Raw genomic sequence first — 15,650 nt, forward strand, 5'->3', positions numbered from 1 at the left:
CTTTACAGTAATTGCATTGGGATATGAATACAAAATTCAATAGTAAGATACATGAAACTACAAAAATTTTCTGAAGAATGGCCAATTACCACAATTATCTGTTACATCAATAAACTAAATATCAAAATCAGTTCAAGTCATGGACATGGACTTTTACTGATGAGAAATTCAACATGACTGAATAGCTCTCATTGCATCAAAAATTTGCTGGAAATTTTTTATATTAAAAAATATGGGAATAATAAATGCTCTTAATGACATCCCATACCTGATTTATGAACATCAAAATGTTGAGATTGGGAAGGGGATCCCAAAAGTTTAAGTTAACTAACCAGTGTTGCAAGGTATCTCAAAAGAATTTGTAAGCTTGAACCCATTTCCTAGTTAAGAGGAAAAGTTTTATTGTAGTTGTAATGCCATTACAAGCTGGCTAAGTTCCAAAAGAAATTAGCAAAGTGCTAAGAGAGAGAAGACCCCTTTATCCAGCATCATTGACATGCTAATTCTGTGGCCCAGAGGTAGGAGAGGAATGGTCTCAGGAATTTGGTTCTCACAGAACAGATTATCAGTCAGCAATGAATCCAGGAGTGGTCTATTCAGACAGATTGATGTTCTTAGACTGGGAGTGTGGAAAGTCCAGAAGATTACTGACTTACTGTTAGAACAGAAGCCCCCTCTAAAATCTAAAATCAACATCATTGCTATATTACATCAAAAATATTGATGTCTATGAAACATCAAGATAACTAAAAGAAATCAGTCCTAGAGAACTTCAAGAAGAGAAGAGACAAACTTTGTTGTGGATAATTTAGAACAAACAGCTTAAATGATCATGGATTGACCAGTCACTGGTAAAAATTGATAAGCCATCAGTTAATGGGGGGAGGGGAGTATTACTTGCTAAATAAAATTATAGCTGTTCATGTCTCAAGGAATAGATTCTACCAAGGATATTTACATTTCAAATGGGTGCAGAAGAGCAACTTTCACCCTTTTTCTCTTCTTCACCTATCAATAGCCTGAAATTCAGGTACAGTGTTTTCCTAGGATATGATAAAAGACAGAATTTGATGAGGACAAAGGAAATGTTAAAATCAGAGTTTCTTAACCTTGACCTCTTTGTCAATCTACTGAAGATTACAGACTTCTCAAAATAAACTAAAAAAAAAATTGATAGAAATGCTAAATTTCAGTTAGAGTTAATGAAAGTAAAGATGCAATTTTTTTTTTCCAAATCCAAGATCAATTTACTGTAATCTATCCATGAATCTATGGATTGAAGGTTAAGAATCCTTGATCTTCATATAATGCTATGAAAATAGAAAGAAAAAAATCACTTTCATCAATTAGAAAAATAAGAAAGAGAAAAGTTTCATGGAGGAAACAACATTTAAACTAGGCCATGAAATGACAAATCAACAATAACAATGACAACAGCATTTCAAATGGTTTGGATAAAGAGGGAATATTTCTAGATGAGAATGTGGCAGGAATATAGAATGTTCAGGGAGGAATAGTGTGACAGAGAAATTATTAAAGGCATTTACAGGAAGGTTGCAGTAGAGTCTGGGTCAACCTGGAGTGGGCAAAAGGAAAGGCAGTGTTTGGCACAAGGTCTGGGTGCCCCCACCAGGGTCAGAAATAATTAGGAGAGTACCATGCATTAAGAAAATTACTTGGATGCTTATGTGAAGGGTAAGCCAGATAAGGGGGACTGGAATCCAGAAGGCCAATTCAAAAGAATAATTAGCTCTGCTAAACAAATCTTCTCAGAAAAGAGAAATACCGAAATAAGATAATGTTTTGAATGTAGTTTGTAATCTAGTCAAGTGAATGCTGGTTGCTTTGGGGCAAATCAGTTTACTCCTTTACACTTACATCTTTGTTACTTAGCCTTAATCACAGCTGGGTGGCCTCCATCAAACTGAAACCTTTTAAATAAGTTTAAGGGACCAAGCTTTCCCACTGATGAAGTCCTGAGTATTGATGGAATTGTTCCCTCCTCTAAGCAGGGAACAGCACTAACGGTGATCAAATTTACCTTTGTGGAGGTCATGGGCAGCCTTCCTTTGCTGTGTCCAGTCAGAAATCAGAGCTAGGTTAAATCCTTAAGGTTAAATTTCCCCTATAAACCTGTCCATGGCTCACACCATCTTTGCTCTTGAAATTACAGCCCATCATAGACTCTACTTCATGGTGTCTTTCCTCTCCTCTCTCCCCCATGTAACATGTATCTCTCCTATCTATTCTTTCTCCTTTTAGCTAACTCTTTTAGGCTGCTAAATTCCTCTATAGATTTTGCATCAGTGAAGGACATGCTCCTGCCTCATGAGGTATTTCCTTTCTCCTGGTTAATTGTGAGTTCCATTAGGAAATATGAGTTTTCCATCATTGTTAAAATCTCTCTCCTTGCTGCTATATGCTCTCCCAACTCTATTTCATATTTACCACTCTTGGTTCTATTGTATCTCTTCATTTTGGCTCTTATCTCTTCTTCTAAATAAACCTATCTTTTGCCAAAGAGAATGACCAATGTGAATTCTTCACATGACTAAACCCCAGCATTTGGTATTGAACCCCAAACATCATTTGAAACTAGAACTAAAATCATATCATCACTACACTGAGGGTCCTCTCCAGTCATCCTGATCTATATCTGGCCACTGGACCGAGATGCTTCTGAAGGAGAAAGTGAGGCTGGTGACCCTGCATAGCCCATCTTCACTCAAAGATAATGAAGCAGAAACAACTATCTCTGTGAGAAGGAGCTGCCCTGTGAGGAACAAGCAATGCAGCTACTTTCCTTCCTTCCTTCCTTCTTCTTCCTTCCTTCCTTCCTTCTTCTTCCTTCCTTCCTTCCTTCCTTCCTTCCTTCCTTCCTTCCTTCCTTCCTTCCTTCCTTCCTTCCTTCCTTCCTTCCTTCCTTCCTTCCTTCCTTCCTTCCTTCCTTCCTTCCTTCCTTCCTTCCTTTTTTATCTTCCTCCCTCGATATCTTGGAATTCACAGACTAGATTTCTTTCTTAACAACATCAAAAATTCCCTTATCAAATGAGGATGAAGTAGACTGAATGATAGCTAAAATCTCCTCTAGCTCTAGAATTCTGTAACCCTGAAAACTACAGAAAAATTAATCTCAATAGTGCTCTTATGCTCAAGAGTGTCCTCTCCTGGACATAAGAGCACCACAGGGAAGGAATGGGGGTGGAGAGAGAAGCTGGAAGGTACTCAGAGAAAGTTATGTCAGTTTTTTGCCAGTGCTCTGGGTAGCCTCAAGGAAAGAGAAATCACAATTCTGAGGAGAAATGAGGACAGTCCTGTTATCTACCTGCCTTACAGAGACGGTGTAAGGATTAAAAAGGGATGGCCTCTGAGTTGAGCAGAAGAAAGATACTTTATAGAGACAAGGATTAGTTGTTTTAGATCCAAAAAGTCACTCAAGAGAATAAACAAATAAGCAAGTGTTTGAAGAGACCTCCTACCCTAACCTCAATCAAAATAAGCTTAGCAAAGGGAATCTGAAGCCAGAAATTAATGCAGTTCTTTGTCCAAGAAGTTGGCAATTCAGACTTTCCCCTAAGTATTTGTTATTTGTGTGACAACTATTCACACTTAACTAAAACTCAAGTTTTGGAAAAATAGCATTCTCTCTGCCTTTTACAGCTGGTTCTGGACACTTTAACAGATAGAAGAAAATAAGGGACTCTAGTGCCCCTCAGAAAATCAAGCCAGGGCAAGCAGTTACAAACAGCTGTCAGGGATGGAAAGGAAATCAAACCTCATCTGACTATGCCTACAATGAAATCCTTTCCCTTCCCTGGTTCCAGTTAATACAGCACGAACTACAGTTTTTTTTTTTTTTTTCCCCACCAGTTCTTTAATAGTTTTTTCATGCTTCCTATAAAAACAAAACAAAACAAAACAAAAACATTGCTTGTGTTAGTACTGTCATCAGAATTTCTAAACTCTGTGCTTTTTCACCCAGGCTGATCACCATACCTGAAAAGCATGCCCTCACCTCTACCTCCTAGGATTCCAGGTCTCTTTCATAGCTCATATCAAATGCTTCTTCTTATATAAAGTCTAACTTTAACTATTAATGCAGCCAAATTACCTTTTTATGGATTTAATACATATTTTCATATGCTTTTTTCTATATATTTACGTGTATTCATGTTTTCTTCTCTTGTAGAATATAAGATTCCCTATGAAAAAAGGGGCTATGTCATTTTTGTCTCCCTTCCCTTCCCTTCATTTCTCTTCCCTTGAGCCTTAGTGCAATGTTTGGTATATAGGAGACAATAAATTCATTTCATTGGTCCCCAAATATTCTCTTTATTATTTTATATTTGAATCAATCTCTCTTTATTAAACCAAGATGTCATAAATATATCAAGTATTCCTGGGCCTTAGATTATTCAAAGGCAGATCTACCTATACAATGACCTGAAAAATTCTATAGAATACCTCATCCTAACTTTATACTACCCCCTTAAATTTATCTTCCCCACTGGCCTATCACCATGTCTAAAATTTCATCTTTAAAGGTTCATCCCTTTGGGTTAAGCCACTATTTTTCTAGGAATCTCTGAAAGGAGAAGGTAAACCAGAAAACTATTATCTGTTATTCCCACTTCAGTCTAAACTAATTGGCTGGATTATTTTCAACTAGAAGTAAAAGTGGTAGGAAAGGGATTTGAATTCATTCAGTCCCTAAGGCAGAAGTTCTTAATAACTTTTTTTCTTGTGTCATGGATCCCTTTGAGTGTGAAACATATGGATCCATTCTAATAATAATGTGTTTTCTTTTAAATTATTGAAGGAAATTATGGATTTCAGTCAAACATTAGTGAAAATAAAGGCCTTTTTTTTTTTCTATGCAAGTTTGCCAACTCTCTGAAATCTAGTTGTTTCTGGTCTTCAGTTTCTAAAGGAACAGAATGCAAGCAAGTATACTTTAATGGGAGGGAGAGGGTCCAGAAAAGTCTTTTCACAACACAGGATATAAAACATACCTGTAGAAGCCATTTCAGTCTACAAATCTATGATCCTAGCATCCTACAACTAACTGGTATGTTATTACCTTTGCTAGTTCTCTCCATTTCCCTAGTTATCTTGTATTCTCTTGTCTTCATCAATCAGTAAGTATTGTTTTTTCCTGGTCCATCCAGCAGATCCAACCTGGTTCCAGTTTAGGTGACATGCTGATAAGAAAGACAATGGATCGGGCAGGATACAAGAGAGCAATTCGTTTACTTGCTGGAAGGATGCTATTTTTATAGAGCAAAATCACAGTAGTGTATAAACAGCTATGGAAGTTATATTCCTTGTTCCTTCTTGTTTTTCTCAGTCATGAGGTCTGCCCTCTCAGGGTTCCAAAGTACCCTATGAGGTTTTTGATTTTTGAGATATACTTTCTATAATGCTATTGGTTCAAGCCCCTATGAACTCTGTTCCTTGTTATTAGAGGACAATAAATAATATCCCCATTTCATTTAGCAACTTAACACTAATTTTTATATTATGTATATATTATATATAATTTTATAAAGTCATATTTATTTCAAAGGTAGAAGAAAAACAATGATAAAAAACATCACAACATATTTTTTTCAATACTCAGAAGGCTATTCTCTCCTCCATCACACCAATCTCTAGAAGAAGTAGGCTTCATTTTCGACATAGCTCTATCCTACCAAATTCCTGCAGCATAAATACCAGGTAACAGTCTCAGCTTCCATTAGCTTCGATCCAGAAGATCACTCCTTACTCCTCAGGGCCAGTTGTAAAATACAGTCTGCAATTCCACAGCACTTAAGAGTCCTCCAGACTTGTAGATGTTAAGGTGGGCTGAAACTCCCTCCAAACTTTTTCAAACTCACAAGGTTATAATCTTCACTCCCTAAAATAGCAAAGAACAAATTCAGAGGCCAAAGACCAAAGAGGCTCTTTTCTCAGGTGCAATAGAAGGAAGACTGCACTAAGGCACTAAAGACCTCTAATTTTACAGCACTAGAAACCAAGAGAACTAATGTCAATGAGAAATGGCGTAAATCTACTGAATATTTTGAATGCTTCCACAGCCAATCAAGAATGAAAGAAAGGAAAGAGGAATGGAGGAAGGAAAGAAGAAAGGAAGGAAACAAGGGGAGAGAGAAAGAGAGAGAGAGAGAGAGAGAGAGAGAGAGAGAGAGAGAGAGAGACAGAGAGAGAGAGAGAGAGACAGAGAGACAGAGAGACAGAGAGAGAGAGAGAGAGAGAGAGAGAGAGAGAGAGAGAGAGAGAGAGAGAGAGGAGATAGAGAGAGGGGGGGGAAGGGAGGAAGGGAAATGTAGATAAAGATAGAGATAGAAATACCTATAGAATTATAATTGTAGATTATAAATGTAGATAAATATACAGGTCATCACTCAGAAATCAAACAAGGTTTCATGTAGGAGGTAGAGTTTGAGCTGAGTACTGAAGCAAAGTAAGGGATCTAAGAGAGAAAGGAAGAGAGAAAGGATTCTGAACATGAGTCCATAGGAGGAGTGCCATCTTTGATGTATAACAAGGATGCCAGTGTAGATGTACTATAGAATCCATAAAGCATTTTAACGTCTACACAAATTGGAATTGTGTAATAAGTCTAGAAAAGTAAGCTAAAGCCAAATTGAGGGGGGGATGGGGTGGGGACTCTGAATGTTAAGTGCTGGAATTTGTATTTGATCTTAGAAGTAATAGGGGAGCCATTTGAGTTCATTGAATAGGAAAAGAGTGGTATCATATCTTATTTTAGGAAAATCACTTTAGCAGCTGTGTGGAGAATATATTGAAGGGTGAAGAGACTTAACCTATTAGGAGTCTTTTGCAATAGTCGAATAAGTACCAGTGAGAGCCTAATAAGGTGGTCATATAAGTGGAGAAAAGGAAACTATTGTAAGAGGTGTTGTGGAGGTAGAAATAGTAAAATTTGATGGTTAGTTATAATATCCATACAGAATGCAGGCTCCTGAAAGAAAAGGTCTGTTTTTGTTTTTGCATTTCCAGCACCTAGAACATAGTAAATGCTTAGTAAGTGTTTTGTGAACCGGTTTGAACAGTACTGTCTTCTAAATTTCTTATCAAATAACAATAAATTCTTCAAGTGATAGCTGGTGAGTAACCTTTCATAATCCACCCCAAGCCTTTAAGTATGCTAAGATTTATCTCATTAGGATCTGCAGTTTGAACTTATTTTTGAAACTCATCATTCTTTCAACTTCCAACTTTGGATTAGTTTCCTATTTCCAGTAAAGACCAAGATTCCAAGAAAGTATTACTACTTTGTCTATTTTGTATCTTTTGCTATGAGTTTTCCACCTTAAAGTATGCTTACATTTTCCTTCTTCTGATTTGCTTTTCCACTTCCTTGGCTATCTGAACTTTGGTATTTTCTGTAATTTTTCCATTTGTACTCTAACAATTATGCACCAAAGGAAGGAAAAAAAAAATATTCCTGGATTCTACATGTACATGTTGGACTTTTAAGAGATTTATTTGTTTTCAGTGTATCAGTTGTTTTTCTTTCTTTCTTCAATGATATGAATCAATGACTTTAAAAAGAAGACCTAAGGGCAGATAAACAGGTGAGCTGGAATCAGATGTATTATCATAGAGTCTGTGATTATCTACTCTATCTATTCTTTCTCATTTTTTTCCTTTTTGATCTGATTTTTCTTGTACAGTATGATAACTGTGAAAATATGTAAAGAAGAATTGCACATGTTTAACATATATTCTCTATCAAATATTTAAAGAATGATTAATTCCAATGCTATGCAAACTATTTGAAAAAAAGATAGAGAAAGAAGGAGCCCTACCAAATTCCTTTTAGGAGACACATATGGTGCTGATTCTGAAATTAGGTAGGGCCAAAACAGAGAAAGAAAAGTATAGACCAATTTCTCTAATGAGTATTGATGCAAAAATTTTGTTTCCTTCTGTTTTTGTAGGGCTTTGTTTTGTTTTGTTTTATTGTAGCTTTTTATTTATAAAACATATGCATGGATAGTTTTTCAACATTGATCCTTGCAAAACTTTCTGTTCCAACTTTTCCCCTCCTTTCCCTCACCCCTCCCCTAGATGGCAGGTACTCCAATACCTGTTAAATATGTTAAAGCATATATTAAATACATTATATGTATACATATTTATACAATTATCTTGCTGCTCAAGAAAGATCAGATCTAGAAAGAAGGTAAAAAAACCTGAGAAGGAAAACAAAAATGCAAGCAAACAATAACAGAAAGAGTGGAAATGATGCAAAAATGTTAAATAAAATATTAGCAAAGAGATTGCAACAAATCATTCCAAAGATAATACAACACGACCAAATAGGATTTATATAAGGAATGCAGAGCTGGTTCAATACTAGGAAAACTATTAGCACACCAACTAACAAAAATCATATGCTTATCTCAATAGCTGCAGAAAAAGGCATTTGACAAAATCCAATACCCATTCCTAGTGAAAACATTAAAGAATATAGGAATAAATGGAGTTTTCCTTAAAATGATCAGGAGCATCTATTTAAAATCATCAGGAAGCATCACAAGTAATGGGGACAAACTAGAACCATTCTCGATAACACATATTGGATTACTTTCCATCTAGGGAAGGGGTGGGGGAAAGAGGGGGAAAAATTTAGAACACAACGCTTTGCAAGGGTTAATGTTGAAAACTATGCATATGTTTTTAAAATAAAAAGTTGTCCTTATGAGTTTTAGCCAGCCAATATTCTTGAGAGCAGCCCTATTTATGGGAAATCAATCAAAAGTTGTCATTTGTACTAAAAGGATACCATGTTCTTTAGGGAGAGAAATATGCTCAAATTCATCAGAAGGAATATCAATCAATTAGCATTTGGGGAGAAAAGTAATTGAGGCCAAGTGAATTGCCCAGGCTCACACAACTGGTAAAAGCTGAGCCTGGATTTGAATTTAGGTCTTCCAGAAATGGTGCTCTCTTAATTGTGCCATCTAGTTGCCCCCCCTCAATCAGCATTTATTAAGTACTTAATTAAGTTAGGCAACAATCAATCACTCTTATACTGATGAGATGCAAATTATGGGGTTAATGGTAGTTGCGATGAGGTGTGAGAACTAGGGTGGGAAATCCCCTCTTGTCGATGCAGGTTCTATGTAAAAGAATTGGCAAAGCTGAAATTTGTGTGGCAAAAAGGGATTCATTGGCATTGAGAAGAAAATATCTTCACCAGTGGGCAAAAGTCCTGGCAGGGCAGCTTGCCAAGGAAACAGCTTCCTTGGCGAGCATAATTCTGTTTAGGATTTCTCCAAAGATTCAGGGTTCAGAGTTCTCTTTTATTAGCCATCTGAGGCTTAGGCTTCAATTCAAAATTGAATGATATTCACTCAATGTTGTCAATGTCCCAGGCCTAGATCTCAAATTGAAAAGAAATTCCTTGTCTTGGGAGTTTTAGCTACTGGGAGTGGTTCCGGACTAATCTTCAACTCAATAGAGGGTGCCACTCCGAGTCCTTGGCCAAGATCTCCAAACGAATGAGACCACCCATCTGGCTCCCTGAGGGTGGGTCTCTTTCAGAGAAGAGTTTGAGACTCAGGAACTTCCTACAAAGCCTCAGGGCCCCCCAAAATCAAAGGGGACACAATTTACATTAATACCAGTAAATAGATTTTGATGTCATTATGCTTATCATCATATCATCCTAGATAGTACTTTGTGCAGTAGTCAACAATTCAAGTTAACCAGTATTTATTAAATGCTTATTGTTGGCAGACACTATGCTAAACCCTGGAACTAGAAACAGAAAGATAAAAGAAAGACAGTTCTTGCCCTATATTCTAATAAAGTAAGAATGAGGGAAGAAACTAAAAAGCTAGGAGTCAGGAGAAAGACTAGGGGCATAGTGGAGAAAAAAAGCCCAAAGAATTAGGCATGGAGCATGAGAGGAACAACAGAGGAAACATGACTTGTCTTGGAACCTTCCTTAAAATAGAGATTCTGGGAGGAACTGAACAGTCAAAGTAAGGGGTTACATAGCAAACTTTCTGGATGAGATTCCTGCTATGGAATAGTAAAGAAAGAAGTCAAGAGAGTCTCTACACAAAGCAGGTAAAATAGGCAAGGTTCTACAATCTAAAACCTTATACTCCTCCATGGCTTCCTTTAATTTCCTACTAAAAATCTTACCTTCTTCAGAAAACTATGCCAATGTTTTCTTTCTTTTAATTATTTCCTAGTTATCCTTATATAGTTGGCATTGTATATATTTGTTTACATGTACACTCTCCATTAGATCATAATATCCCTGAGGGTAAGGTATCTTTTGTCTCTTTTTGCATCTCTAAAACTTAGCACAAAAATGTCTGGCCAATAGTAGGTGCTTAATAAATGTTTATCAATTGATTATGTACACTCTAAGAATCAACAATCACAGACTAGCAGAATGAGATAGATCAGACAATAAGCAATGCATAAGTACTAAGTAGATTATACAGATAATATATGGAGAGAAGTAACAGGATATCATGTTCTGGAATGGCTAAAGAAGAGAAGGAATTACCCTTTCTATCAATATGCACGTCACATTTCCTATCAAATATTCTAGCTTGGTAGTATAGTTACACAGATAATGAAGCTGTCAGATAATAATATGTTGGTCAGTGATAAAGTTTTTGAGATAATAATGAAGTACATAGCAGACCACTTTTTCCACCTTTAAGAACCCCCGCAACTTCCAAATTTCTTTCAGAATTTAGACTGCTATAAGAACCTTAATAAATCTTTGCCCCTTAACTTAGAGACAAGCTGAGTTTGCACATTCTTCCATCATACCTGAAACATTGACTGACCTGGGGACCCTAACATTGTAATCTTATGACTCAATAGTATAATTTTACCGTCCTCACACAAGAAATAAACCAAGCAGTCAGTTTTAGAAGGCAAGAGGATATAATTGTACCTGTTTCCTAATGTAATCCAGGAAATGAGGAAGAGGTAGAAAGCTCAAGGGTCACTGGTAAATGAAGTAGTAATTGGCCTTTTGAAATGCTCCTTTTATTAGATGAGGCAAAGTAGCCTGAGCATCCAATATTAAAGTCTCAAAGGGATAAGATCCACAAAAGCATAGAAGGTCAGGTGAGCTGGCGTCTCTGATCACAGACTTAGAGGTCATAAAGCTATCTCAGAAAACCATAAACACTTTTCTAAATGAACTCATTCTAAATGAGCTGAGATATTATTGTTTTCTATTCTCAAAAATAGATCCAGTCAAAGAAAAGACAGGAGGAGGAACAATATTAAGAGACTATTTACAGATGAAATTTGTATCGAAATATGCTCTATCAACCTCTTCCCCCCCAAAAAAATGTACAACTTACCCCAAGAGAGTATACTTAAGGTTTACAAGTTTCTAGGTTAAAGAAGCATCTTAGAAATACATTGCAGAACCCTCAGGGAATCATTTATACCAATGAGAGCTGTCACTGCAACAATAGAAAAAAAATTAATTATCCAGTGGAAAAATGTGAGACAACCAATCAATATTAATCACACACTCACCATGTTTGATGAGGTCGAGATAACAATACCCAGTTCAAAATAAAACATGTGACAAGTTCACAATGGCCAAAAGGAAGGTTTATTTAGAAGTTACAAAGAGAGAGACAGAGACAGAGACAGAGACTGAGACAGAGAGATAAAATAGGTACCAGAGGTGGCAAATATGAAATAGAGTTGGGAGAGCTTATAGTTAGCAAAGAAAAAGGCAAATTCTTCTGTGGAACTCACAACTAACTAGGAGAAAAGAAGTACTTCATGGGATGGGAGAAAGCCATTGCCTGGAAGGTTAGATTAACCAGAGTTAGCTAGAGTAAGGAAAGAAGCACCATTAAAGGGAAAGTACTATGAGTGAGAGGAAGAGAGTACTTCAGAGGGTGCTTAGTCCTGAGGAGAATTTAGCAAAGATCTTCCTCATAAGCAAATCTTTTATAGGGGAAATTTAACCTTGGGGGGCTTTGCAGGGAGATCAGAGAAAAAGGTGGGAACTGAAGAGGGGTCAGGAGCCAGACCTGGCAGACTAGGTCTAAATCCTGCCTAAAGAAATGCCAATCAAAATAGCCTGGGAAAACTAACTTCCTTTTTGTTTGCCATTATGGTGAAGAGTTTACATTATGATTGTCTTAACTTATGGAAATAAGATAATCTGGGAAAGTTAAGTTCCATCAAAATTGTCTCACAACTTAGATTGTTGTGAATATTTTGAAAGATGCTGACTAGATTGGAGACAGGACGAATTAACAATAACCTGGACTTCACATTATTTTATATGAGCAGGATTGGGCAGTTCACATCAGTGTTGAAGGCATTGTTTCATTCTAGGCTCTGAGAAACAAAAACAAAAACAAAAAGACAGAGTCCATATTTTCAAGAAACATCATTTCTGGTTTGTATTTCCTAAGTCTACTGTGTCTGAAGAGTTAAAAATTAACTAATTAATTTTAATACATGACAGCAACATGAAAGGATATAATTCAATGAGTAATAAAGATGGAAAGTGCTATGAGTTCAGAAAAGGGAGGAGGTCACTTTGGGAAGGAGGAGTCTAGGATGACTTCAGAGAGAAAGTGACTTCAATTTGGTCCTGAAAGTTGTAAAGAATTGCAATAGAAAGGTGCTTTGGTCATTGCATTTTAAGTGGGAAGAATAATATAAGTAAAGGGATGGAGGCAGGAAAGCACAAAAAATATTTTGCGGATAAAAAAATATATTAGTTTGGCTAGAGCAAAGTGTTAATGTAGGATAAGAGTAGAAAGGTAAATTGGGGTCAATAGTACAAATTTAAAGAGTTTGAATTTTTTCCAGCAGGCCATGGAGGAGCCACTGAATGTTGAATCTACAATACCATTCTCTATTTGGCACTGGTAAATAATAATAATAATAATAATAATAATAATAATTTGGCACTGGTAGACTCTAAAGTGTATCTGACTTAAGTGAGAAAAGTATTGATTTACTCCTACTATTTTCAGGTACTTGAATCCTGGACACTCAGATTCTTGATTTCCCTATTGGGCTATCAGTAACTACTATCCTGAAATTATCCTAGAATTGAAAAGGATAAATATCCCAAAGCCAGTTTCTAGGTGCCATAGGACCCAAAAGGGGTAAGAAATAGTCCCTTTTCTCACTCTGCTCAATTTATGGCATCCCAACTATGGATGCCAACTTCATCTTTTTCTAGATTCAAATGTAAAGACACTCTCTCAATCTGGTAGTTTTAAAGACAAATTCTGTTCCAACTCTGTAACCAATAGTACAGGATCCCCTCCTAGAAACTGGCTTTGTTTATTTATTTAATTTGTTTACTTTATTTTCCCCCCTTTTCTCCTTTCCACCTCCCCCAAGCAGGCTACAATTAAGCATGGACACATATACACATATACACAAACATATATACACATACATATATATATACATCTAAAACAATATTAATATGGCTGACATTTAATTTAGATTTCTCTCATGATTGAATTTTTTAAAGTTTGATTTTGCCTGAGATAAATTATTACTATTCCTACTTTTTAATAAATTCTACTCCTGATGATTATTATTGTATTATTTCCTATCCCTGCTAACTCTTCTACTTACATTTACTTGCCCTTGGTATTACTTAACCTCCTCATCACTCGTGCCACAAATTCTTCTCTTTTCTCCTCCTCCCATCCCTACCCTCCCTTTTTGTCCTATTCCCAATACTCTCTATATATTATCCATTTATCTAAACACCCTACTGTACCCTAGTTTATCTTATGTCACCTTTTCCCTGTTCTTTACCTGTTTCTCATTAATCTATACACCCTATTGTACTCTGGTTAATCTTCACACCCATTTATATTGCATTTTGTCCTATTCTCTCCCCCTTGTTTCTTTCTAAATTTTGGAGGGTGCTATACCCTTTGTGGTATAAATATACCACACATATATACCTGCACACATATATGTATGTATGTATTGTTCCCTGTTTAACCCATTCCTGATATGAGTAGGTTTTCAGAACTACCAGTCTATCTAACCCAGGTAATTCCTCTGTCAGTTCTTGCCCTGATACCTTATTCATATAACATAATACTATTTTTAACTTTTCCTAAAAATAGATCTAATAAAAAGAGAAGGAAATAATATCTTGCTGAAAGGCATCATAGACAAAGAAGTCATATCAATAGTAAGCATATATGTACAAATCTTTTAGTATTTTTGAAGAAGAATAGTAAATATTTGAAGAAGTTGAATGAGTCACAGGAGAAAATAGATAATAAAACTGTACTAGGAGGTGACCTCAACTTTCTCCTCTCAAAATTAGATAAACCTAACAAAAATAAATAAATAAACAAGAAAGAAGTTAAGGAGGTGAATAAAATTCAGGAAAAATTAGGTATGATAGCTCTTTAGAGAAAACTAAATGGGAATAGAAAGGAATATATCTTTTTCTAAGCAATGTGTGGCATCTACACAAAACATAAAAACCTCACAAGCAAATGCAATAAAACAGAAACAATAAATACATCTTTCTCAGATCACAATATGCAATAATCACATTCAATAATGGACATTGGAAAAAATAAAATTAATGGAAAATTAAATAATCTAATCCTACAATAAATAATTTCACTAAAGAAAATGACAATAATGAAGCAATATATCAAAAATATATGGAATGCAGCCAAAGAAGTACTTGGGAGAAATTTCATATCTCTAATTGCTTACATCAATAAAATAAAGGAAAAGTAGGTCAATAAATTGGACATACAAATAAAACAAAAACTGGAAAACAAAATTAAAACTTTCCGGTTAAACACCAAATTGGAAATCTTAAAAATCAAAGGAGAAATTAATAAAATTGTAAGTAAAAAAACTATTAAACTAATAAATAAAACTAGAATCCAGTTTTTGAAAAAATAAAATAAAATATATAGGCCCATTGCTTAATTTGATTAAAAAAATAAAGATGAAAACCAAAATTACAAGTAACAAGAATGAAATGGGTGAATCCATAACTAATGAAAAGGAAATTAAGACAATTGTTAGGAGTTATTTTGCCCAATTATATGCCAACAAATTTGACAATCTAAATGAAATGGATTAATATCTACAAAGATTTAAATTACCCAGATTTTAAAAAAAGAAATAAAATATTTTAAAAACCAATCTTAGAAAAAGAAATTGAATAAACCATCAATGAACTTTCTAAGAAACAATCTCCTGAATCTGATAGTTCACAAGTGGCTCCTACCAAACATTTAAAGAATAACTTATCCCAATACTATACAAACTATTTTTAAAAATAGACAAAAAGGAGTCCCAACCAAACTCCTTTTATTATAAGTTTGGTGCTTATACATGACCAAAACAGAAAGAACCAACACAGAGGAAAAAATTATAGACCAATTTCCCTAATGAATAGTGATACAAAGAAAATTAAATAAAATTCTAGCAGAGAGAATACGCAAGGAAGAAATGAGGAAAGGATAGAATTTAGAAATAAAAACTTCAAATAAAAATATTTTCCTTAAATATCCTTACCAATATGTCATTTTAATTTTTTTTTCAAATTACATTGTTTTTTTAAACATTTTAATTACTTAAAAAAATCA

Source organism: Sminthopsis crassicaudata, chromosome 3, assembly GCF_048593235.1.
Source record: "Sminthopsis crassicaudata isolate SCR6 chromosome 3, ASM4859323v1, whole genome shotgun sequence".
Taxonomy (NCBI): domain Eukaryota; kingdom Metazoa; phylum Chordata; class Mammalia; order Dasyuromorphia; family Dasyuridae; genus Sminthopsis; species Sminthopsis crassicaudata.